Source organism: Anthonomus grandis, chromosome 7 (genome assembly GCF_022605725.1).
Source record: "Anthonomus grandis grandis chromosome 7, icAntGran1.3, whole genome shotgun sequence".
Lineage (NCBI taxonomy): Eukaryota > Metazoa > Arthropoda > Insecta > Coleoptera > Curculionidae > Anthonomus > Anthonomus grandis.
In genome coordinates, this window is record NC_065552.1 from 8,832,908 (window position 1) to 8,857,845 (window position 24,938).

Sequence of the window (24,938 nt, forward strand, 5' to 3'; positions counted from 1 at the left end):
TCGTTTGATATGTCACGAGTATTGTTTATTGTAACTTTAATATCTGCAGGCTTAACATATTGATATAACTCTTCTTTGGTGGTTTTCGTACTTTGGATTTTATTAGGTATGATCAGCAAGCTTGGTATGTTGTTTGGAATGGCAATTGGATTTAAGTTTGATAATTGGCTTACAATTAAATTTTGCTGGACCGCAGAACTGTATCTTTTGAGAATACCTGGCTTCCATATCATTTGCTTCCTAAGCAAACCTATTAATTGACTGAAAACCTATTAATTGAATCCTAAGCAAAGCAATAATTTTATCCTTGCTTGATATTATATTATTTTTATCTTCAATAGTTCTTTGCAGTAGGGTATTTGTTTCAAATTATGTGCATCTGGTACAGTAAAATTTCATTATTCGGCTGCCTTCGGATTGAATTTATTACTTCGGATGAAGTCAATTTTGCACATTTTATGGGCATCCGTCACATGCAAAAATTCTTTCCTTCCTTTTACATATGTCACACTCCATTTTCAAAATTATTTCAAAAATTTGTTAATTCGAGCATCTAAGAATAAAGGCGTCGAACATGCGACAACGTTGCACTACCGCGATGCAGATAGCAGGTAAACAGTACCGTTTGTGTGAAGCTATCCATAAAATGCCAGCCATAAAGTTACCGCTCCGCGTGACCGGCCTACTATTTGTGTCAGGCCGGATATTTTTAAAAATCTAAGGAAATGAACATCATCTGTATAAAATTACGTAATAGTACTAATTTTTATCTTTATTATGAATTAAAAAATAAATTTAATCTTAAAAAACAAGCGTATATGAGGAAAAATAATATTTTTTAATGTTTAATATTAGTTATTTCATTTTCATAATTTCTGATATTTTATGGTGAATGAGTTCTTATATTTTAATACTTTTAAATATATATAAATTTAAATTCTATCTCATAAATAAAAATAAAATTTGAATGGAATCTAATTAATAGAATAAAATTTGAAAGATTTTTTTAGAGGTTATGAAGGGGTGGCAACTATCTAAACTTATGTTAGTGTATACTCAAAAGTATCCTTAATATCACTATTAAAACAAAACTCATGCACTCCGATTTGCATAAAAGAAAGAGGGCACTAAATAACGAACATTCTTGAAAAAATCGGGATTTTGACCAAACTTAATTTTTTTTAGAGGTTATGAAGGGGTGGCAACTATCTAAACTTATGTTAGTGTATACTCAAAAGTATCCTTAATATCACTATTAAAACAAAACTCATGCACTCCGATTTGCATAAAAGAAAGAGGGCACTAAATAACGAACATTCTTGAAAAAATCGGGATTTTGACTAAATTTCATTTTTTCTAGAGGTTATGAAGGGGTGGCAACTATCTAAACTTATGTTAGTGTATACTCAAAAGTATCCTTAATATCACTATTAAAACAAAACTCATGCACTCCGATTTGCATAAAAGAAAGAGGGCACTAAATAACGAACATTCTTGAAAAAATCGGGATTTTGACCAAACTTAATTTTTTTTAGAGGTTATGAAGGGGTGGCAACTATCTAAACTTATGTTAGTGTATACTCAAAAGTATCCTTAATATCACTATTAAAACAAAACTCATGCACTCCGATTTGCATAAAAGAAAGAGGGCACTAAATAACGAACATTCTTGAAAAAATCGGGATTTTGACTAAATTTCATTTTTTCTAGAGGTTATGAAGGGGTGGCAACTATCTAAACTTATGTTAGTGTATACTCAAAAGTATCCTTAATATCACTATTAAAACAAAACTCATGCACTCCGATTTGCATAAAAGAAAGAGGGCACTAAATAACGAACATTCTTGAAAAAATCGGGATTTTGACCAAACTTAATTTTTTTTAGAGGTTATGAAGGGGTGGCAACTATCTAAACTTATGTTAGTGTATACTCAAAAGTATCCTTAATATCACTATTAAAACAAAACTCATGCACTCCGATTTGCATAAAAGAAAGAGGGCACTAAATAACGAACATTCTTGAAAAAATCGGGATTTTGACCAAACTTAATTTTTTTTAGAGGTTATAAAGGGGTGGCAACTATCTAAACTTACGTTAGTGTATACTCAAAAGTATCCTTAATATCACTATTAAAACAAAACTCATGCACTCCGATTTGCATAAAAGTAAGAGGGCACTAAATAACGAACATTCTTGAAAAAATCGGGATTTTGACCAAACTTAATTTTTTCTAGAGGTTATGAAGGGGTGGCAACTATCTAAACTTATGTTAGTGTATACTCAAAAGTATCCTTAATATCACTATTAAAACAAAACTCATACACTCCGATTTGCATAAAAGAAAGAGGGCACTAAATAACGAACATTCTTGAAAAAATCGGGATTTTGACTAAATTTCATTTTTTCTAGAGGTTATGAAGGGGTGGCAACTATCTAAACTTATGTTAGTGTATACTCAAAAGTATCCTTAATATCACTATTAAGACAAAACTCATGCACTCCGATTTGCTTAAAAGAAAGAGGGCACTAAATAACGAACATTCTTGAAAAAATCGGGATTTTGACTAAATTTCATTTTTTCTAGAGGTTATGAAGGGGTGGCAACTATCTAAACTTATGTTAGTGTATACTCAAAAGTATCCTTAATATCACTATTAAAACAAAACTCATGCACTCCGATTTGCATAAAAGAAAGAGGGCACTAAATAACGAACATTCTTGAAAAAATCGGGATTTTGACTAAATTTCATTTTTTCTAGAGGTTATGAAGGGGTGGCAACTATCTAAACTTATGTTAGTGTATACTCAAAAGTATCCTTAATATCACTATTAAAACAAAACTCATGCACTGCGATTTGCATAAAAGAAAGAGGGCACTAAATAACGAACATTCTTGAAAAAATCGGGATTTTGACTAAATTTAATTTTTTCTAGAGGTTATGAAGGGGTGGCAACTATCTAAACTTATGTTAGTGTATACTCAAAAGTATCCTTAATATCACTATTAAAACAAAACTCATACACTCCGATTTGCATAAAAGAAAGAGGGCACTAAATAACGAACATTCTTGAAAAAATCGGGATTTTGACTAAATTTCATTTTTTCTAGAGGTTATGAAGGGGTGGCAACTATCTAAACTTATGTTAGTGTATACTCAAAAGTATCCTTAATATCACTATTAAAACAAAACTCATGCACTGCGATTTGCATAAAAGAAAGAGGGCACTAAATAACGAACATTCTTGAAAAAATCGGGATTTTGACTAAATTTCATTTTTTCTAGAGGTTATGAAGGGGTGGCAACTATCTAAACTTATGTTAGTGTATACTCAAAAGTATCCTTAATATCACTATTAAAACAAAACTCATGCACTGCGATTTGCATAAAAGAAAGAGGGCACTAAATAACGAACATTCTTGAAAAAATCGGGATTTTGACTAAATTTAATTTTTTCTAGAGGTTATGAAGGGGTGGCAACTATCTAAACTTATGTTAGTGTATACTCAAAAGTATCCTTAATATCACTATTAAGACAAAACTCATGCACTCCGATTTGCATAAAAGTAAGAGGGCACTAAATAATGAACATTCTTGAAAAAATCGGGATTTTGACCAAACTTAATTTTTTCTAGAGGTTATGAAGGGGTGGCAACTATCTAAACTTATGTTAGTGTATACTCAAAAGTATCCTTAATATCACTATTAAAACAAAACTCATGCACTCCGATTTGCATAAAAGTAAGAAGGCACTAAATAACGAACATTCTTGAAAAAATCGGGATTTTGACCAAACTTAATTTTTTTTACAGGTTATGAAGGGGTGGCAACTATCTAAACTTATGATAGTGTATACTCAAAAGTATCCTTAATATCACTATTAAAACAAAACTCATGCACTCCGATTTGCATAAAAGTAAGAGGGCACTAAATAACGAACATTCTTGAAAAAATCGGGATTTTGACCAAACTTAATTTTTTCTAGAGGTTATGAAGGGGTGACAACTATCTAAACTTATGTTAGTGTATACTCAAAAGTATCCTTAATATCACTATTAAAACAAAACTCATGCACTCCGATTTGCATAAAAGTAAGAGGGCACTAAATAACAAACATTCTTGAAAAAATCGGGATTTTGACCAAACTTAATTTTTTTTACAGGTTATGAAAGGGTGGCAACTATCTAAACTTATGATAGTGTATACTCAAAAGTATCCTTAATATCACTATTAAAACAAAACTCATACACTCCGATTTGCATAAAAGTAAGAGAGCATTAAATAACGAACATTCTTGAAAAAATCGGGATTTTGACCAAATTTCATTTTTTTTAGAGGTTATGAAGGGGTGGCAACTATCTAAACTTATGTTAGTGTATACTCAAAAGTATCCTTAATATCACTATTAAAACAAAACTCATGCACTCCGATTTGCATAAAAGTAAGAGGGCACTAAATAACGAACATTCTTGAAAAAATCGGGATTTTGACCAAACTTAATTTTTTTTACAGGTTATGAAGGGGTGGCAACTATCTAAACTTATGATAGTGTATACTCAAAAGTATCTTTAATATCACTATTAAAACAAAACTCATACACTCCGATTTGCATAAAAGTAAGAGAGCATTAAATAACGAACATTCTTGAAAAAATCGGGATTTTGACCAAATTTAATTTTTTCTAAAGGTTACGAAGGGGTGGCATCTATCTAAACTTATGTTAGTGTATACCTAAGAGTGTCCCAAAAATCCCTTATATAACAAAACTCATGCACTCTGATTTGCATAAAAATAGGTGGGCACCAAGTGTACAAAATCTGGAAAAAAAATTTGGATTCCATTCAAATTTTATTTTTATTTATGACATAAAATTTAAATTTATATTTATTTAAAAGTATTAAAATATAAGAACTCATTCACCATAAAATATCAGAAATTATGAAAATGAAATAACTAATATTAAACATTAAAAAATATTATTTTTCCTCATATACGCTTGTTTTTTAAGATTAAATTTATTTTTTAATGCATAATAAAGATAAAAATTAGTACTATTACGTAATTTTATACAGATGATGTTCATTTCCTTAGATTTTTAAAAATATCCGGCCTGACACAAATAGTAGGCCGGTCACGCGGAGCGGTAACTTTATGGCTGGCATTTTATGGATAACTTCACACAAACAACAGTACCATAAAAATCTCACCTTATCGATCAATTTAACACTTGCCTTTATGTTCAGGTGTAGTACTGTCCTTAATTGGGAATGCTAATACATTTTTATTAATTATTTTGCACAACTTAATCGAAATTTTACTGACTTTAGAAAAAACTCCAAAACAATAACAAAACAGTGTTGTCAATCTGGCTCCATAGATACGTATAAGACCTTATGTTGCTACATCCTGTATCCAATATAAAATACAGCTGAGATTTTAAACGTCATTGACCTAATTTTTCTTTATGGTAGTGTCAATCCCGCTTATCGTAAATAAAAGTATTCTATTCGTATTCATCAGGTCCCTGATCACTTTTGTTTTCGTCTAAAAGCAGGGACGGGTCTTTTACGACTCGATTCTGGAAATCTCGCGTAAAAATTGACAAAAACCATGAAATATTACGGGTTTTCGATCGCGCAAAGGTCTCGTAAAGATTTAGGCTTTTTTCTTAGGTATTTTATCAAAGACTGAAAAGGTTTTCGCGTGATTGGACGCGGGCTTTTATTGCCACTTATGTTGGGTCCTTTGTTAGGGTGAATTTGATACTTTTTCTACCCTCCTATGCATAAAGTGGGCTTGAATATTGATGATAATATGCTCGACCCGTATCGCCATCTATTGATAATAAACGAACCATCATAATTATTGGTGTTAATACGGGGTCATTCTGGCAAAGTGAAAACTATCAAAATACTTGTGACTCTATATTGGAATCAGTAACATTTCTCTAATAATAAAGTCTCTCATTGTGATTCCTATTACCCATTTTTCTAGATAGATATTTGACAACTTCAAGCAGCTGTATTCGAGAGACAGGCAGAAGAGGCACTTAGGTTTTGGAAATTTTGTAATACTTAGCATGTTATTGTAACGATAGTGGCAACGCAGCGAATACCAGATGTTTTTTGTCCTTTCGGAATGACGCAAGTGGGCATACATCTCTGGAGAGGCGTGGAAGGTTAGCGACTTCTTCGGAATAGTAGTCTATCGAGTATATAAAGAGCCATATCGCCGCTGGGAGGTTAATTCAAGTTCAGTTCGGAATATTGGTGCGATATTTAAATCAAACATAAATAGTAGTAAGTAAATACGGTGTAAATAAATATTGAGTCAATTTCAATTCACACCTTAACGAACGGGTAAAAACGCTACATTGGTATCAGGTGTGGGGTATGAATTGGTCAGTAAACTAGACATTTGTGAAAAATAAATATTAGTGAACTGAAGTAAATCGAAGTAATGTGTGTGAAGATTCCGAAGCTGGTGTATTTAAAAGTTGCTGAGATGTTTTTGATACTTTGACAAACATAGTCAAGCACAAAATCAATATAGGAAATGCTCATCCCATTCAATAAACAGCTCGAAGTCTACCACTACCCAAGAGAGAAGAAGTTGATAACATTAGTGAGTGTGGCCAAAAAAGGCGTCATAGAACCATCTAGCAGTCAATGGTCTTCCTCGATGGTCCTGGTAAAGAAGAAAGACAACTTGACCAAATTTTGCGTAGATTACCGATAGCTTAATAACTAAAAAGGGCAGATATCCTCGCATTGACAACACTCTGAACCCCTTGGTTGGATCGAAAAACTTTTCAACGCCAGACCTGAAAAAATTAATACTGACAAGTTGAGTGGGCACCTAAAGTCGGAAAAAAAGACAGCCTCCACGGTGGGTGCTGGATTATGGCAATTTAACGTGATGCTATTTGGACTGTGCAATGCCCCGATCACTTTTTAACGGCTGATGGAAACAACTTCAACAGGACTACCCTGGTTTACCTTGATGACATTATTATGGTAGGAAAAATGTTTGAGTACCACATGAAAAATCTAAATGAAGTGTTTCTGGCTATGACGCTCGGACTAAAGTTGCGACCAAAGGCAATGTTATTTGTTTTAAAACGCGTGCAGTATCTTGGTCACGTCATTTCCAGTCAAAGAGTTGCGGTTGCCAAGACAAAGGTCCACCCTATCAAAGATTGGCCAGTTCCCAAAGACAAGCATAAGCTACGCAGCATCTTGGGATTATGCACCTATTACTGACATTATCCGGCTATATATTTGCCAATATCGCAAAAGTATTCACTAAGCTGAGAGAAGGAGAACGAAAATTCAAATAGTCCCAAGACTGTCAGGAAGCTTTTAATCACTAAAAGAGGCTCTGATAAGCGTGTCTATCCTAAACTATCCTCTACGGGAAGGAAAATTTGTCTGGACACCGACGCTAGCAATGTAGGCATAGGAGCTGGGTTATTCTAAATTCAAGATCACTAAGAGAAAGCCATTGGCTATTTTAGTATTATATACCATCCAATAATTAAGGCCTGTTGTCAAAGCGATAGAGCATTTTTACAAGTACCACTATGGGAAGATGAAGATGCTCAGTTGTTAAGAACCACTGTCGTCGATGATATTTAACAAAACAGAGACCTTATAAAAGAATAAAAGGAAGATTCTGATATCCAGATGGTCCTCCCCTGGATAAAGAAAGGAAAGAAGCCAACTTGGGAAGAAGTTACCAAGTATTCTACCAATGTCAAGTCATATTGGTCGCAATGGAACTCCCTAACTTTGGAAGATGGACTCTTGCGGCAGAAAATAGTTGACCACCACGACAAAGGGGAATTAAGATAAATCGTTGTGTCTAAATGTTGAATTTCGGTGTGCCAGGAGGGCATCTCGGAGTATCAAAGGAAAAAGTAAAGAAAAGATTATTTTGGGTTAATAGCAAGGCAAACGTAAGGGACTGGTGCAGGAAATGCATGTGCGGCCAGTAATGGGCCCTAAAGAAAGCCGAAGGCTTTGATGCGTCAGTAAAACATGGGAAGTCGCTTTGATAGGATTGCTATTGACGTTACTAGTTTGTTTTCTGAATCAGAAGCAGGGAATAAGTACATTGTGGTCATAATGAACTATTTTAGCAACTAGGTTAAGGCCTACCCTCTACCAAGCCAGTAAGCCTCTACTATCGCCGATGCCTTATTAAAAAAAAAATAGATCTTCCGATTTTGTGTACTTTTGGAGCTACATTCAGATCAAGGACGAAATTTTGAAGCTAGCATGTTCCAGAACATCTGTAAGATGCTTGGGATCCAGAAAACGAGGACTAGCAGTCATATGGCATTGTAGAATAAATGAATAGAACCCTTAATAGGTATTTGTCCAAAGTAGTCTCTAGCCACCAACGAGATTTGGATAACTTTTTTCATTTGTTCCTGCTGGCTTATCAATCCATGAAAACACAGAGGGGCCTTCGGCTCGTATAGAGATAGATGGGAAGAGGACGCCGTCTCACATGCTATCTAAAGTTTGGTTGCATACCAGGAACCTATGTCCATGCGAAAGACCAGAGGGACAATAATGGTGACTTGGTTTAGCTTTATGACCCGAACAGATGAGGGGGTTTATCACCGAAACTTCAAACATACTCGTACAAGTTATACAAAGTTCTGGAAGATCAATATTTTTTACAGAATACAAAAGCCGCCGAGGGGTAAAGCTTGAGTCATTCATTTTAATTAAGCCAGTCGTTATTATTATGGAAACCACGAAGCCCCTAAGCTATGGCAACTCCAATCAGACGCGGATATGACATTCGATGAATTCATGGCCCATCATTCTAATGACCGAAAGGGTCGATACGGCGTGACCTGAGAAGTGTAGCAAGTCCTATTTATTACTCCAGCCGAGTATGCTCTGGCACATTGTGTAGCTAAAAATTTTAAAATGTCTAGAAATAGCTGAGGTTTTCTGCAAAAAACTCGGAAAAAATTCAAGAACATCGGTCTAACTCCAGAGTTGGCCAAGCAATCAAGATAAATGATAAGGAGACTGGTAGAAAAATTTTCTTCCTAGTTACCAAAGAGGTCACATTAAAAATCAACCTAAGAACGTTGGAGACGCTTTGTATAGTCTCTGCGTGAGGAGTTGCCGAGGATTTGAGAAGTAATAAATTTGAATTGACTAGCAATTCGCAAATTGGAGCTGGTCTTCAAATTTATAGGCATACAAATTCTGGTGTGGTATTAAATTCTTCAACGTCGTTCTCTGGAGAAAAGCGTGTATTGTTATTTCTACGAGAGCTTCTGTTGCAAAAGGAGAAATAAATAAACATAGTAATAAATAAAGTGTAAATTATTTTTTCTAGTAGTCTCAAGTGAATTGAATTCATAACTTAATGAACGGGAAAAACACTACAATATGCTCGACATTAATTTCTACTAATTTTTTCCATCCCGTATCACAATTTATTACGAAATCTAAATCTATCCGCTATTGATATGATCCCTTACGTCCTAAGAATCAAATGTCAAAATAACTAATAGCTCAATAATCGCTCAGGATTCTCGATGAAAGAAAAAAATAAAGATAAAAAAAAGAAGGGAGCGTAGTATGCGTGGGGGTCTCGCAGAAAAGTTACTTAACCCCCGCGACCTTTTCGCTCATCTCGTCTTTTTTATCTGTAGACGATGTGATGGCTCGAGGGCCGGAAAATTATGGCGACATATAATATGAAAGCGTACATGGCAAATGCCGAAAATGGAAATGTGAGGGTATTAGGATAAGTCAGTGCGGTACGAAGTTTGTGAAAATATTATTTCAATTGTTATACCTCATTTACATTGTTACATACAAATCAACAGGGTTTGTTTTTATTTGATAGTTTTCTAATTTATGTTATTCCAAAGACCTCGAATAAAAAAAGTTTTGTTATACATAAGATAAAATTATTGTTATTATTTATTTTAAATCTCAACTCCTTTCTCTTCTCCTTTTTTTTTGATCAGTGAGCAAATCTATCTCTCTTTTTGATATCATCATTTCTAGTGAATATCATAGTTTCGTAGTTATTAATTTTGGTCTGGTATGCAATAGATATTGAAAATAGACACCGGTAAAATATTTAGTCTTACATTTGATCCGCCCTCTAATCTAAGTTTACAAGAGTTGCGTCCATGTAGTTGCATACAGTGAAATCAGAATCCTATGTCCTAGATTTTTGAATAGACACGCGCACAGTAAGCTGAAAGTGCAACCTTAGGAGATACTTTCTGGACCAAGCTCGGAAAAGTAAAAACTGCGGTTGGTATATGTGCATCACACAAAAATTTGGAATGAAATTTTATTTCTAGGAAGGTAACCGCTTCAATGCCATTAACGACTTGACATATGCCAAATAGTTAGATAGAATTATATTAGTTAGTATGAAAAATTATACCATAGAAAGGTTTACTCAAATCGCAAAATTTTGCACCAGTGAACTCTCCCATTTTAAGACCATCCTTTATTATTTATATAAGATGATTAATTGGCATTTCAGAAATGATAAATCAACTAGCATTTCTGAAAAAATGGGCACTGCTAAATGTGATGATATAGGTAGTTAGTTAAGTCGTTGTGCCTATTTTATAAATAGGTGCAATTCTAGAGAATTTAAGGACGCTGGCAAAAACTCATTTAAAATACTATAGGGAACAAAATATTATCGATTTCATAAAATTAATTAAATTATAGCATGATTTAAAGGCGAAAAGATTTAGTATTGATAACGGTGAGGAATATTTATGCAACATTTTTGTAGACATAAAGGTATTAAGCTGAAATATGCGACTTCATACTCTGCACAGGAATTACGAAGAGGATGAACAGAAGCTTATTAGACAAGAGAATCTAATTCTCAACCCCATCAATCCTAACACCATCAAAAGATGATTTATAAGTACACCATTAATGTTTCTGATGTAGTTTACCAGGAAGAAATAAATAACATAAACGTGTTTAAACAGTCGCTACTGAACATAGGACTTACATAAATAAAAATGTTAAAGTCGCCGATAATAGTAAATTCTGAACTTGGTGACCCACAAGGTTTGCCTCAAATTTCCCTAAGAAACGTTTATATAAATTGTTGCTACCACTGTTACAAAATACATTTCAATGACATATAAGAAGGAGATAGAACCAGGTGATATTGTAATACACAATCATGCTTCCTTACTAGCATTAAAAATTTTAATTTCAGTAGCAATAAAGCTGTCTTACTTGTAAACACAAAACCTCCTTGAGAATTATGTATTATTATTTTACTTCTATCGTTTCTAAATATAGGTCCGTCTTTTAAGATAAACTCTGCATTACTAATAGAATCGTCTCTGATAACGCAACTCAAACAAGTCAAAGTAAATTACATTTAAGTTATATAGGGTGTTCCCCTGATCATGTTACAAACTTCTAGGGCAGATAAAAAACGTCAAAAGAAAAACAAAAGTTCATATAAACATGGGTCCGGAAAAGCTTCCTCAGGGAACTAGAGCTCTTTGAAAATAACCTTTTAAAACTAGTTTTTTTATAATAGCTCCGGAACTACTTTAGCTACCGCAACCAATTTTGGGAGGTAACTTATTGTTAGTACGTTTATTCTTTTGAACCTACTAAATAAAAAAAATATTTACTAGGGGCTCTAGAATCAGGGGGGTAATTGGTAAATTTAGGCCCATTTCTTTAAGACTTTCATTTCTGCCAGTTTGGGCATTAGATTATGATGTTCCTATGCTTTTTACATAAAAAAGGTGCTCTTAAAAGTAAAAGTCGGTAAATATCACCGTTTTTGTGGTAATTGACTAAAACCAAACTAAGATACAGCACCTGAATTAATATTATAATAATAATAATGCTAATTTATTGCCACTGTCAGTATTTTTTAAATTTGTCACATTAATTCCCTTTTTATTACGGTTATGTAATGGAAGATTACACTTTTGCTGAATACGCCGATATGCTTTTAATTAATGGGGAAGTTCGATGTAATGATAGAGCTGCTTCTCGACTATATGAAGAGCGGTTTCCCGAAAGGCGAATCCCAGCTCACACACTTTTTGAAAGGGTCAATCAACGGCTCAGGGAGACTGGCTCCGTTAAAATAAATCGCCAAGATAATGGTGCGCAAAGGAACATCCGAATCCCGGATTTTGATGAAGAAGTGCTTCAGTGATTTGAAGATAACCCATCAGTAAGTACTCGAGCAGTAGCTGATGCGATGCATGTAAATCATGTTAGGGTATGGAACGTTGTTAAGTAACAGCTTCTTCGGCCCCTTCCACCTGCAAAAGGTGCAATCATTAAGACCCAATGATTTTATGCCCCGCGTGAATTTTTGCCAGTGGTTTCTTGACCGGTGTACAGAAGAACCTCAATTTCCATAATATGTCCTTTTTACTGACGAGGCTTTATTTACAAAAGAAGGCATTTTTAATTCTAAGAATAATCATGTGTGAAGTGAGGAAAACCCTTAGTCATTTTAGAAGCTATCAACATAAGTTTTCGGTCAATATGTGGGCCGGCATTGTTGGAGAACGCTTAATTGATCCAATTATGTTGCCTCCTCGTTTAACGGGAAATATTTATTTAATTTTTTTTAAGAAATGTACTGCCAGAACTATTAGATGATCTGCCCCTAAATATACGACTGAACTTATGGCTACAACACGATGGAGCGCCAGCTCATTTTTCACTTATTGTCCGCGAGTTTATAAATGAAAATTTTGGAAGGCGCTGGATTGGCCGCGGAGACCCTGTCACCTGGCCAGCGCGCTCACCAGATTTGACACCCTTAGATTTTTTTCTTTGGGGGCATATGAAAAGTCTCGTATATGAAACTCCAGTCGAGTCAGAAGAAGATTTGGATCCAAACCACGCCTGATATTTTAAACCACGTCAACCTTAATATGGTGCGTAGATACAATAAATGTATCGATCGTGGCGGCCGGCATTTTGAGCAATTAATATTTTAAGTTTATTTTTGTAATACCAATCTTTAATAAAATTTGTTTATGTTTCTAAAATTGTTAATTTGTTGGTTTTTTATTACAGTTAAAATAATTTAAACATTTTTTGCCTCAAGGTAATTAAAGTGACAGTTAATTAATTTGAGTACCAATTTAATAAAGTGGCTACCTTAACTTTTTTTAAACATTTATTTTTTATTTACGCCAGATTTTTTTTTAAATTGCTTATTAATAATAATAGGTAATTCATTTTTGTATCTCATAACCTGCTTTTCGTCAATTTTCACAAGAACGGTGATATTTACCATTTACCGACCTTTACTAAGAGCACCTTTTTTATGTAAAAAGCATAGGAACATCATATTCTAATGCCCAAACGGGCAGAAATTAAAGTCTTAAAGAAATGGGCCTAAATTTAACAAATACCCCCCTGATTCTGAAGCCCCTGGTAAATATTTTTTTATTTGGTAGGTTCAAAAGAATAAACATACTAACAATAATTTACCTCCCAAAATTGGTTGCGGTAGCTAAAGTAGTTCCGGAGCTATTAAAAAAAAACTAGTTTTTAAAGGTTATTTTCAAAGAGCTCTAGCTCCCTGAGGAAGCTTTTCCGGACGCATGTTTATATGAACTTTTGTTTTTCTTTTGACGTTTTTTATCTGCCCTAGAAGTTTGATTGAAGGAACACCCTGTATATATTTTTCCTAGTTCCTGATGAAAATACTATTACACTAGAAGAATTGTTTAGATTTTGATTAATAGAAAGTGTATTATGAGCCGAAAAATATAAATTTTCTTTAGTCAATTTATTTAAGTAGTATAATTTTAAATAAATATAAAAATTACAAAGGACTTTTAGGACATTGGCAATTACATTAGTTTATTGCAATTGCAACTCAAAACAATTTAAATTCAAAATCATATTCGTCCATTTCGTTTCCAAGTTTTTAAGCCATGATTTCCTTTTCTGCCTTGTCCCTGTTTTCTATCTATTTTTCTTTTGATTATGAGTTGTAATTTTATGAAATTTTCGCTTCTCATCAGGTATCCAAAGTAAATTGCTTTTCTTTATTTGATCGTATTCATTATTTCTATTTATTTCTCCATACTGTTTAGGACCTTGATGTTAGTAGTATGGCACCAGTAGTAAGTGGTAGTAACACCATATTTTAAAGGCGTCCAGCTTCCTTTGTGTTATTTCTGTTAGTGTCCATGTTTCCACATCATAAAGGAATGTGCTAAAAACATCTCAGAACACGGAGCCTCGTTTTCAAGTGGAGCAGTTACATGAAATTGGTCTCATATAAATGCTCGTCGTTTAAAGTCTATGAAACATAGCTGTACATTTCTATAGACATCTTTCAATAAGTACTTGTAGACTGATTTATGAGTTATCCAAAGAAATATCTCTTCTATATTCCTCGCATTTTTTTGAGCTCGGATTTTCTGGCAACGGAATAATCATAAATGTGAATAAAAAAAGTCAATAAATAAAATCTACAGAAGTGTAGCATTACAGCTGTGTTGTATATAGTGTTAAACGTGTCTGGTATGTTTCCAATGTATTGATTGGCAAATAGTTAAATATCCTCAGCTGGTATATCATCTTCCCCGTTTGCTTTCTTGTTCTTTAGCTGCTTGTTTTTTTTTTCTTTTTTTTTTGTTGCATAAATTTTTGTATATTGAAATCGGTAAAACTTTACCATCTATCTTCGTTTTCTTTTTGTCGCTCCATTGGTCTTCATCAAAAATTTGTTTCCACGTATTCCTTCCATCTTGGAAGTTGAGCCCCTTTCCTGCGGATCTATACGCACCTTAATTAACCTCCCTAAATTAACCTTTAGGCTACACATGGCTGGCAACACTGCCAGAATTAAATGTCAAAAGTCAAAATGTTGACATTTTAGTTTGACGGATGTTTTGCTTATATTTTGTAATTTTATAATATTAAATAATGCAAAATGGTTAATTTATGTTTTAGTATGTAACTAAAGTATATAATAATTAGGTTAAATATAAAGAACAGAAATATATTTTAGGACACTGGACTTGTAGTACTTTTGGCTAGGAGTACTACTGATAAGTGAGTACTCTAGGGGCTCCTGTATATTAGTATATAGCTTCATCTTCCTTTCATTCATATATTTCTATTTTCCAGAAGTTTTAAGGTCTAACTAATTAATATATTTTATGTAAAGAGGAAAGAGTGTTTTTTAATTTTAAGGCATTTGTTTCAAACAGATTCCTATTTATATTTTAAGAAATTAGGTTTAAGAGAAATGAATCTACATAATGTAATTTATGTTCCAACATTTATGCTTTAAGAAATATGTTTACCTATTTAATTTCATATTGGAACTTTCCTGTTATGTTACCGAAACCCTGCCGCCTATCCAAATCCCTGTAAATGCATTACAGGGCAATTGACAAGTCTATTAAAGAGATGTGTACAATTGGTTCAAATATTAACTCTGATTTAGCATTTAAACCAAATTTCTCAAATAGTTAATGAAATCAAACAGCATTTACAAAAGACCTTAATAGGATATCAAGTAGGTATAAACTGGATTCATAACAAATAGTGATGTTGCTGATATAATAATAAAAATGTTATGTGAAAGGCCTGATATCTGAATTTTATGCTATTTTTAATTATGCAGATATAATGATTTATTAATGGGAGAGCCTTTGAGTCAAAGTTCTTTTAATTAATTGTCTTCTAGTACTAATTTATCAATTAGTACTACTCCCTATTATTTACTATCCCAATCCAGTTCTCTATTACATTTATTTATTATAGCAAGAAAACAGATTTTAATACCAAATATACATGGTGCCTGCATGCTAACGAAAAAACTAAAAAAGTAATAAAAAAATAATTGAAACTAATAAAACTCCATTTTAGTTTAAACCTACAAAAATTAAAAAGATATTCAGTAATAGTTTACCATTGACCTTCTTAACTTAAACTAGATTGTACTGCATGTTTATTGGGAGCACCCCCTAGAACTCATTTAACTCCCCAAAAAGAAATTATAGGTATTCAAGACATGTCATATTCTGAAAATTTACTCATTTTTAAAAAAATTAAAACATGCTTACCTTATTTGCTAAAAAAGTATTAATCTAAATATAATCCATTCTTGGCACAAAAACACAAATCACTCCACTTCATATTTTTCCTCATGCCCCAACACCTATAAAAAAACCCTATCTCCTGTCAACTCTTTTATCCACAAAACACCCCATGACACTGAAAACCTCTTACAAGACCAACCCGAAGAGCTTCGAATAAACTCCTTCGGCTCAGTCCGGAGTGGGGGCCAACTCTCCACGAATAAAGTTTACATACACTAAAATGTAAGATTGGTGGGGGTTTAACCCCTTATTTTTTAACATGCAGGGCGCAGATTCCCTGTGGGAGTTTTTAAAAGGGGTGATAACCCTTTTTTTTAAGATTGCTGTGGCGTTTTAGGCGGAGATGGTATCACTATGGACCGAGTTCTGAGAGAGAGAGAAAAAAGAGTTGTTGATATGATTATGCTGGAACCTTTTGTATGTTTTATTATATATTCATGGCTGTTTATTTTTTTGTATTATACAGAATGTTTTGTTTTTTTTCGGTATAGTCATATATTTGTTTATGTTAGCAAAAATTCAACCTTTGGTGTAAATAATACAGCTAATAATATCATACTATTCAAAGGAGCAATAACATTCTTTTTAATACTATTTTTCAGAACATTTTTCAATCCCTACTACACACTCCTCTACATACCTGCACATTACCTCATTTGACATATTATTGCTTATCCTATGCATAATCTAATAGAATTTTCACCACACAATTTAAAGAATTACAATTATATATTTAAGAAATTTAAAAACATCTGAGCACCAGTAGTACACATGTAGTATAGCCTATTAATGGGTTGAATGAATGAAGGGGTGCTAAGCCAACCCTTTTTTTATTAAAAAGGGGTGTTAAAAAAAGGGTGTACTGCCTACTTAAAAATGATTGATTTATGTGAAGGGTTGCTGTTCTATGTTTTGTTAGGTCTTTCTTATACAGATTATTTTATGTGAATTCAATTTTTTTTAAAAACCAATTAATTCAAGTAACTTCTTGTCTTAAATGTTTGAAAGTAAACTCATGTTTTCAGCAATTGTTACTATATTTTTAATTTTAATAAATAATTTTAACTATATTTGCTAGACGATCATGACAAACAAGAATTAAAACAATGGTTGACCTATAAAATGTAACATCAAATATATATACTCGTATATACCTACAATATGTAGAAGAGAGTAAAATGAATATTATTAATTGTATTAAAATTAAATAGTAACATTTTCAAATTGCTCTAAGGTTTTATACCAAGAAATACCACAATCTATGTGCAATTTATGCAATTAATGGGTGTGTCACCCTTATAACTAATATATCTGAGAAATTTGTGATAAACTAATTCAAATTCTCAAAAGCTATAAAAACTTTTTTTAGTATACAAGAACTAATTAGTAATGAATCAAAAGTGACACGAATATATACTGTTGTCCATCCATTCCAGAAAACCCTGTTATAGCTTTTGATTTCAAAAATACTTAAAATCTTAATAGAAAAGAAAGAACCTAAAGACTTAATATATTCCCTACAAAAGCCATTTGCTATAAAGTTCGGATCTGGATTTAAAATTAAGTTCTGTGGATCTTTTTTCATACTGTTAAAAACTTGAAATTTCAAAAAGCTTGGGTATACTAATAATAGATTTTTTTTTAAGAGTGGTGAAATGACAGGACCTTAATTTGTCATAGTTTTTCTGTAGTGAAACAAATTTTATAAGGCCTTTCAAAATCAAGATTAGATTTTGATCATTATCTATATAATAATAATATACCATAAGGCATTATATACCCAATTACTAAAAAAGTTTTGACAATCATATGAAATTAATTAATTAAAAGTAACAGCAGTAATAATAATATTAAAGTCATAAAAAAGCCACAACAAAATTAAGTATACTGTTTTATTAGAATTCCCTGCTAGTGAACACCATGCAGACAGACTAGTATAAATAATATTATAATTAAATTATAACTTAATGAATTAAATTAAATATAAGTAGTAAGAGCAACATAATTAAGTTTTTACACATAGGTAACAAAAATGGGATCATTCTGAAGGATATTGGATCTAGCCTGATCAAGAGCCAAATATGGCTTATACCTAGCAAGTGAGGAATATGAAAATTAGTTGTGCTAGAAGAAATGGGCTATCTATTTTGATGTTAACAAGCTTTTAGAAAAAAATGACTGAGAGAAATTTGATACTTTTTCTTAAGTAAAAAATCACCAATTTTATCTCCATAATACATAGCTATTTTAGTTCTGTAATATCATACAATACAGCATTTTGTTACATTTAAGCTAAGTTGGTTAGTAATACACCAGTCCTTTACAAAGTTAAGTGCTGCAAAAGATTACAGCCAGTGGTAAGGAATATTGTTTACAAGCTCATTAATATAGTCCTAAATTATAACAAATAGTACAATGGTTGGACCTTTGGTGTGATACCCAAGGCACAAAATGAGTTTTACAAACAGTTTGAACAGAAGTGGACTTTAGTCACTTAGTGGAAGATTAGAACCCTGAAGTATAATTTAAGCTCATCAATTTCTATAAAGTCCATCAAGATAATTTTTTTATGTATAAGGTATATTTTTACATAGGGTTAGAATACCAAATTCTAATAGCAGGTACTCAGTGGGAGGACTAGAAATTTTGTGCGACTTTTGTCTGGAGTACCTATTACCAGTTTCAATGGAATTAATGACTAGTGGCAAGGATCTGCAAGTTGAATATCTGAGTAAAAGAGGAAGGAACTATACAAGATAATTAATTCATCAATTTAACATTTTACTGGTAGTAATTTTTATTGACGTTTATCAATAAAAACCATTATTTGAAACTCAAATATTTCGAAACTGGTTACTCCTAACGACATCTAATAGAGTACCTTTTCGCCGCGTAGAAATGAGTACCTCCAGGTACCAATTTTCGTTCAGAAATAAACATTATTTGTGGTATTATGCAAAGAAATATAAAAATAAATCTTTAAAGTATCTTGAAAACAAGCATTTTAGACCACAGTTGATGTATGGGCACTTTTTGCCTTAAAATAAATAAAAAATCTCAACGTGAAATATCGGGCACTTATTAAATAATTCTCTGTATAATAAACGCATTTTAAATTTTATAGACATTAAGCTAAAAGTTGTTAAACACTATTTTATAATTAAAAACAGATTATAAACTAGGGTAAATTACATCACAAATAGAACAATTTATAAATGGCGAATTGTTAACGTCAGTTACCCATACTTATGTTCCGAATATTCAGTTCTGAAAAAAAGGCATTGCCGATCAAGGCTTTTTAATATCTTTTTCATATAGTTTAAAAAAAAAAATTCTGGAAGTTTATTAAAAAAATTTTACTCCAGTGACGTCTAGATTGACAGTTTTTCAGACGGAAAAACGCCACGCTCAGGTAACTACCATAACGCGTTTAATGTCCATAAGCCTCATGATGTGTTGTAAGATTGTTAACATTTTTCCTAATATAAATGAGATGTTTCAATTTCGATAAACGAGATTTCGAAAAACATTGTTGCAATCCTCTCAACATCCGAGGCCTGCCAAGATTCTGCCTGCTCTCCTTTGAAAAGCAAACATGCATGTTGCTAAATTAGCACCACCCGAAGCTATTATCCCATATATCAATATTGAGTGAAAGAGTGCGTGATAGCAGCCTTTAAGAGTTTTTAGATACCGAAGAAGCCAACCTTCTTAAGAAGTAGACGGTACTCCACTCCTTAATTTTTTACAATCCCTGTCTCAGTATGATGGTTGTGTCATCGGTAAATCTACAATATCTTGATGGTCATGTGGGACACAGTCCAAGGCCTTACTCGGGTTAAAGAACCGTGTGACAATCACTCGTCTCAAAACCATCCAAGACAGACGACCGGAGATCCAAAATGCCCAAAACTGTGTTTTTTTTTTTGGTCTAAAACCAAAATGATAATCCGTCACAATGCCATTGTTTTCAAAGTAGTCAGCTATCCGCTTTGGCATGCACTTTTCCACTTTTAAAAGTATTTGAAGCAGAGAAATGGACCTATAGTTTGACACATCTGATTCGTCTCCTCTTTTAAAAGTTGGAAATATATCCTTTTTTGAGAAACTATAATCTTGAGACCTTCAACCGTCACACTTGTTGACTAAATGTTAATATTGGGTTAGAGTAGCAAATCTTAAGTAGGTATTCTGTGGAAAACCGAAAATTTTCTGTATAATTCCAAAGTTGCTCTTACCAGTTTTGCAGATTTACTTAGCGGTGGTGAGAATCTATTGAAACAAATTGAATATTTAAGAGGAAGAGAAAGAAACTATTTTCCCGAGACCTATCAATCTAATATCTATGTTTTTTAGCCAGGACTCAGGGCGTCTCAGTAATTCTTTCTCTAATCAGTTGGAGAAAAGTGTATTTCTGTCCTCTCATTATATCACCCAGATCTTGAAACTGTTTTTTTACAATGTTAATGATTTTCTGCATCCAAATCAGTACTTCTGCATAAGTCTATCTTCAGGAAATACGTTACATTTTACGGTAGCACCACATTTCAAAGGCTTATGTGGTTTTTCTTGGGGATTCATGCTTTAACTACATACAGAAGCTTGGAAAAAACGATTGCATTATGAGTTTGTTATTTTTCTAGTTTTGGATCAATATTTATTGCCGTATTGACGATATTACCCTCCCTTTAATAATATTAATTTAAATTTTAAGTTTTAGTGCTTAAGAAAATATGATCATTTGGTTTCTTCTTGAGCAGCTTCTTTTGCACGTGCAGAATTTTAATGATTTTTCAGCATTTAGGAAAGGGTTATCATTTTCAAGTTAGTGGAACCAGAAGAACCTGTGGATTTCAATTTTTTTGTTTTTTATCTGAATTTGACTAGAAGCTTTGGAAAGATCTCTCAAAAACTAATTCAGCAACATTTTATGACAGCCTGACTAACACCTTCCGTTCACAGAATATAGTTTGTTGCCTGAACCTATAAAAGGAAAACTTTAATGTGCTCTCTACATGTTCCGATAGTCAAAAAATCGCATTATAGATAAAATGCGAATTGAGGCAGGCATTTCCAGGAAAACACGAGGCGTATCTCCTCCGGCTAACTCATCTTTAATAAGACGATCAATTATGAGCGAAGCGCAAAAGTTTGTGCAACTTTCCGTTGTAATTATATCCAGGGCCCGTTCGGCCAGGCCAGTAATTACGTTTTCTTTTCTCTGGATCTGCCTGCTGCCCGTTCCCTTTATTCCTATCCAGATTTATTATAGATATTTCCCGGCTCTAAACCCGCCCGATATACGTGATTAATACCGAAATGGAATTTTTCTTCTCTAACTAAAAGGAAAATTAATAATGGACCGGGGAAGTTTTAAAATAGGTTCGGGTTGTTTTTATTAAAAATGTGTTTTCTTATAATAGTTTTTTGAAAATGTTGGTTTTCTTAAATAATCTTTTAATCAAACATTCGTTTATTACTTGAAACTTTATTTTCTTTTTAAATCTACAGAACCTAAGTTGAAATAAAAATTCCGTTTGAGTTTCTAGATTTTCCCATTTATTTTTTGTATTGTTTGTGTTCTTATTTATTTTTGCTCTCTTATTTAACCGATCACGATTTTATTCTGTTATAAAAAATTATATTATAGGGAGTGTGGGGACTCTGAGGATCCGGAGCGCCTTCCCCAAACAGGATTTCATGACAAGTTTTTTTGTGAATTTGTATGAAGAAAATAGGTATCAAAGAAGAAGCTTTTTAAACTTCTAGATAAAAGTCTGCATCTTTAAGTTTCGTTGGATAGTATATTTGAGTAAATACACGGAGAAATAAAATTTAACTCATTGTATAAAAATCTTTATTGCGAACAAAAAGGAAGAAATGATAAACTTTTATTATTTAATGAACTCAATTGGAATAATCCTTTGTATTGTTTTGCGGTTAAAATACCTATACATATACAATATATTATCAAATATACCATCATCTATGCAGAGAAAAAAAGTTATAAAAAATAATTATTGTTATACAGGTTGGAGAATCGACCATTACGCATAGAGTGGTGTTTAAAGACGAAATACGGCAACGCGCACGCATGTAGTTCGGATGCTCTGTTACTCGCCTGCTACGTCGTTATTTCTCAGCATGAAATTTTATTTCAACAAAGTGGAATTTCGGACGGTGACTTGACATGACACAGTTTTGACTTTGACTTTTTTTATTTTTAGTTTTGAGATTTTGGGAAGGCTTCGCTTCATGGATCAAGAAAAGCTTGCTAAAATTATAACCTTCTTTTTACCGTAATTTCAAGATTTATTTCTTGTGGAATTGTCTGATAAGGCATAGAATTTGGAGTGGGGTCAGTTTTATAGACATAGGGTTCCTTGGTGCAGACAACATGGGCTCACGAACTTAATAAATATACCTGGACTGCTAATGCATGTGGCCACGATACCCAAAAATTACGCCTGCCCTGTGGCCGCCATTTTTATAGTGGTTGTGTTATGACGTTGGTCACTCTGAACATTTTTAGTGTTGCCAACAAAAAATATATTAAATAACGGTAATAAAGTTGACAACGCTGAGGTTTGACGTGCGATTATAGGGGATTGTCTAGTTTTTGGAGATTTGATTGGTTTTGGAGAACGAACTTGGGTATATCGTCTGCACAGGCAATATAGCTTCCTCCTTATTTAATACGTGGATAATGTATTACTATCCTTATTTAACGTATTTGGTTCACTGTTTATCAAAACCGAATTATTGTGAATTGTCTGTCTGTGATTATGATAGAATAAGTAATATATAGAGTTATTTATTTTGACTTTATAAACCCTTGCTAATTACAAACTTTCATAAAATCATCTATATTCTGAATTTTATAGATGGTTGTATCTATTAATGTGGAAACACTGTACATAGAAGGAAAGTAAAAGTCGTAATAGTAAAAATAGAAAGAAAATAATAAAAGTGTTGTTGACTGAATTTGTTAAGTAAATACAAGCAAAAATTTAAATAAAAGGAAAATTAAAATCATCATTTTCATGGTATTAGGATATATGAGATTCAAGTTTAAGTTAAGATTTATAAGATATGAGATTATCAGAATAATAAAACAAATATTTTAAAGTGCGTGCATCTATCTCAAGTTAATTGAAACTTTGTCTCATTTTAGATGAGGATTACTTTCTTTCATAAATTTTAGGAAATTCTTAAACTACAAGAAAAATCACAGACAGAAACAACTATTTTAAATTCTTAACTAAATGTAACTTTCTAATTTGTATTTGTAAACATAACCTCTCAAAGACTTTAATTGTTTTATTTCCCTACAATTGGCACAACTGAAGTTTGTCAGAGTAACCAACATCGAAAGGACACAATCACGGAAAATGGCGGCCTCCTAGCAGTGGTCATTTACTTTTCATTGAACTTGGGCTAAATAAATGGAAAAAGCATGAGCTGCTAAGAATATTTAGGTACTTCAGTCAGGTGGTTTCTTAGGTCAGTCAAAGACAAAGCCGTTGCCCTCTCAACTCTTAAATGCAGTATGGTAAATACTTTACAAGTATTTAAAGCACTTTTCCATTTACCATCTTCAAGCTATACTCTCCAATATACCTTTCAATTGTGGACAAATCATACCAATTTTGGAAAACCTGAAATTGCAGGCAGAGTCTAGCAGTGAACTAAATCGTTGTTGTGCCTTGATGCTTGATGAAATATGTCTAAGTTCTGAACTTTTTTATGAAAAATCCAATCAAAGAATTTCAGGGTTTGAAGACCCAGGTTTTCTGGGTAAAAATTCCAACCAAGCAAATCATGCTCTTTTATTCATGATTCGAGGTGAAACCATATAAAATGCCACGAGTGTCCTATTTTTTACATAATATACAGGTCAAATAGAGATTTTAAAAAACCTAATAATTAACTGCATTAAAGATATGCAGTCAATTGGGATGAAGGTCTGTGCAACTGTTGTGATCAAGATACTAGAGTAAAGGCGACAAATATGGAATAGGTTAGTAATATGGAATAGTTGTAAACCAGAAAAAGTAGCAAGCGCCCTCTATTAATTGCACGTTGAAAGTGTTGAAGTGCATTCATCTAAGGTTTTTTTTTCGATCGGTCCGTCTCTAGTTTGTTTTGTTGGCTCACCATGGACAGTCGTTTTTTTGCGGCATCATAAAAGTTTTTCAGATCTTGCTGTTTCCGTGTGTTAGCGATAAAATACTTATTTTTTATTCAAACTGTTGTGCATTTGTGACAGTTCGAACATCATAGTTTACAATAGTTTTTAGGTAAGTTTGTTTTTTAACATAGAAATATTTTTTTAGAATATTATAAGATTAGGTTATGAGGGTCACTAATATGGAATTTTTTGAGCCACAAATATGGAATAGTATTTCGTATTAGTATCCCATTAAGAATACTAAAATAGTGATATTTTGTTGCTATAAAAGCATTTCTAAATTTGCTTTTATACCATAATATATCAATAACAATTATTGTAACTAAAAAAGCAAAAAAAGTAATAAACAGAAGAGAGGGCATTGTAAACCTATTAAATCTTGTGCTTGTACTCTGCGTTAGAAACTTTTTATATGATGTTTATATGAAAAATTTTTATATGATGAAATAGAACTATGTGATTTTTTTTAAATTTCAGTATGGCGTCAAAAGGTAGTCGAAAAAGAAAATATTACACAAAAAATAAAAGGATACAAGCAATTTGCGCTGTTGAGGAACAGAAAGTGGGGTACCTGCAGGCAGCCAAAACTTACAATGTTCCCAGAAC

The 24,938-nt window shown here is 32.7% G+C and overlaps 2 long non-coding RNA genes across 2 annotated transcripts in view; one reads left to right on the forward strand and one right to left on the reverse strand.

Moving 5' to 3' along the window:
* LOC126738513 (uncharacterized) overlaps positions 1 to 16,345 on the reverse strand; it is a 155,459-nt gene extending 139,114 nt beyond the window's left edge. The window contains exon 1 of the long non-coding RNA XR_007661359.1: positions 16,106 to 16,345. This is a non-coding gene — a long non-coding RNA (uncharacterized LOC126738513). The remainder of the gene's footprint in view (positions 1 to 16,105) is intronic.
* Positions 1,034 to 4,521, forward strand: LOC126738514 (uncharacterized). Its single transcript, XR_007661360.1, has 3 exons — positions 1,034 to 2,237; positions 3,638 to 3,987; positions 4,338 to 4,521. It is a non-coding gene; the product is annotated as an uncharacterized LOC126738514 (long non-coding RNA).
* Positions 16,346 to 24,938: the final 8,593 nt, after the last annotated feature.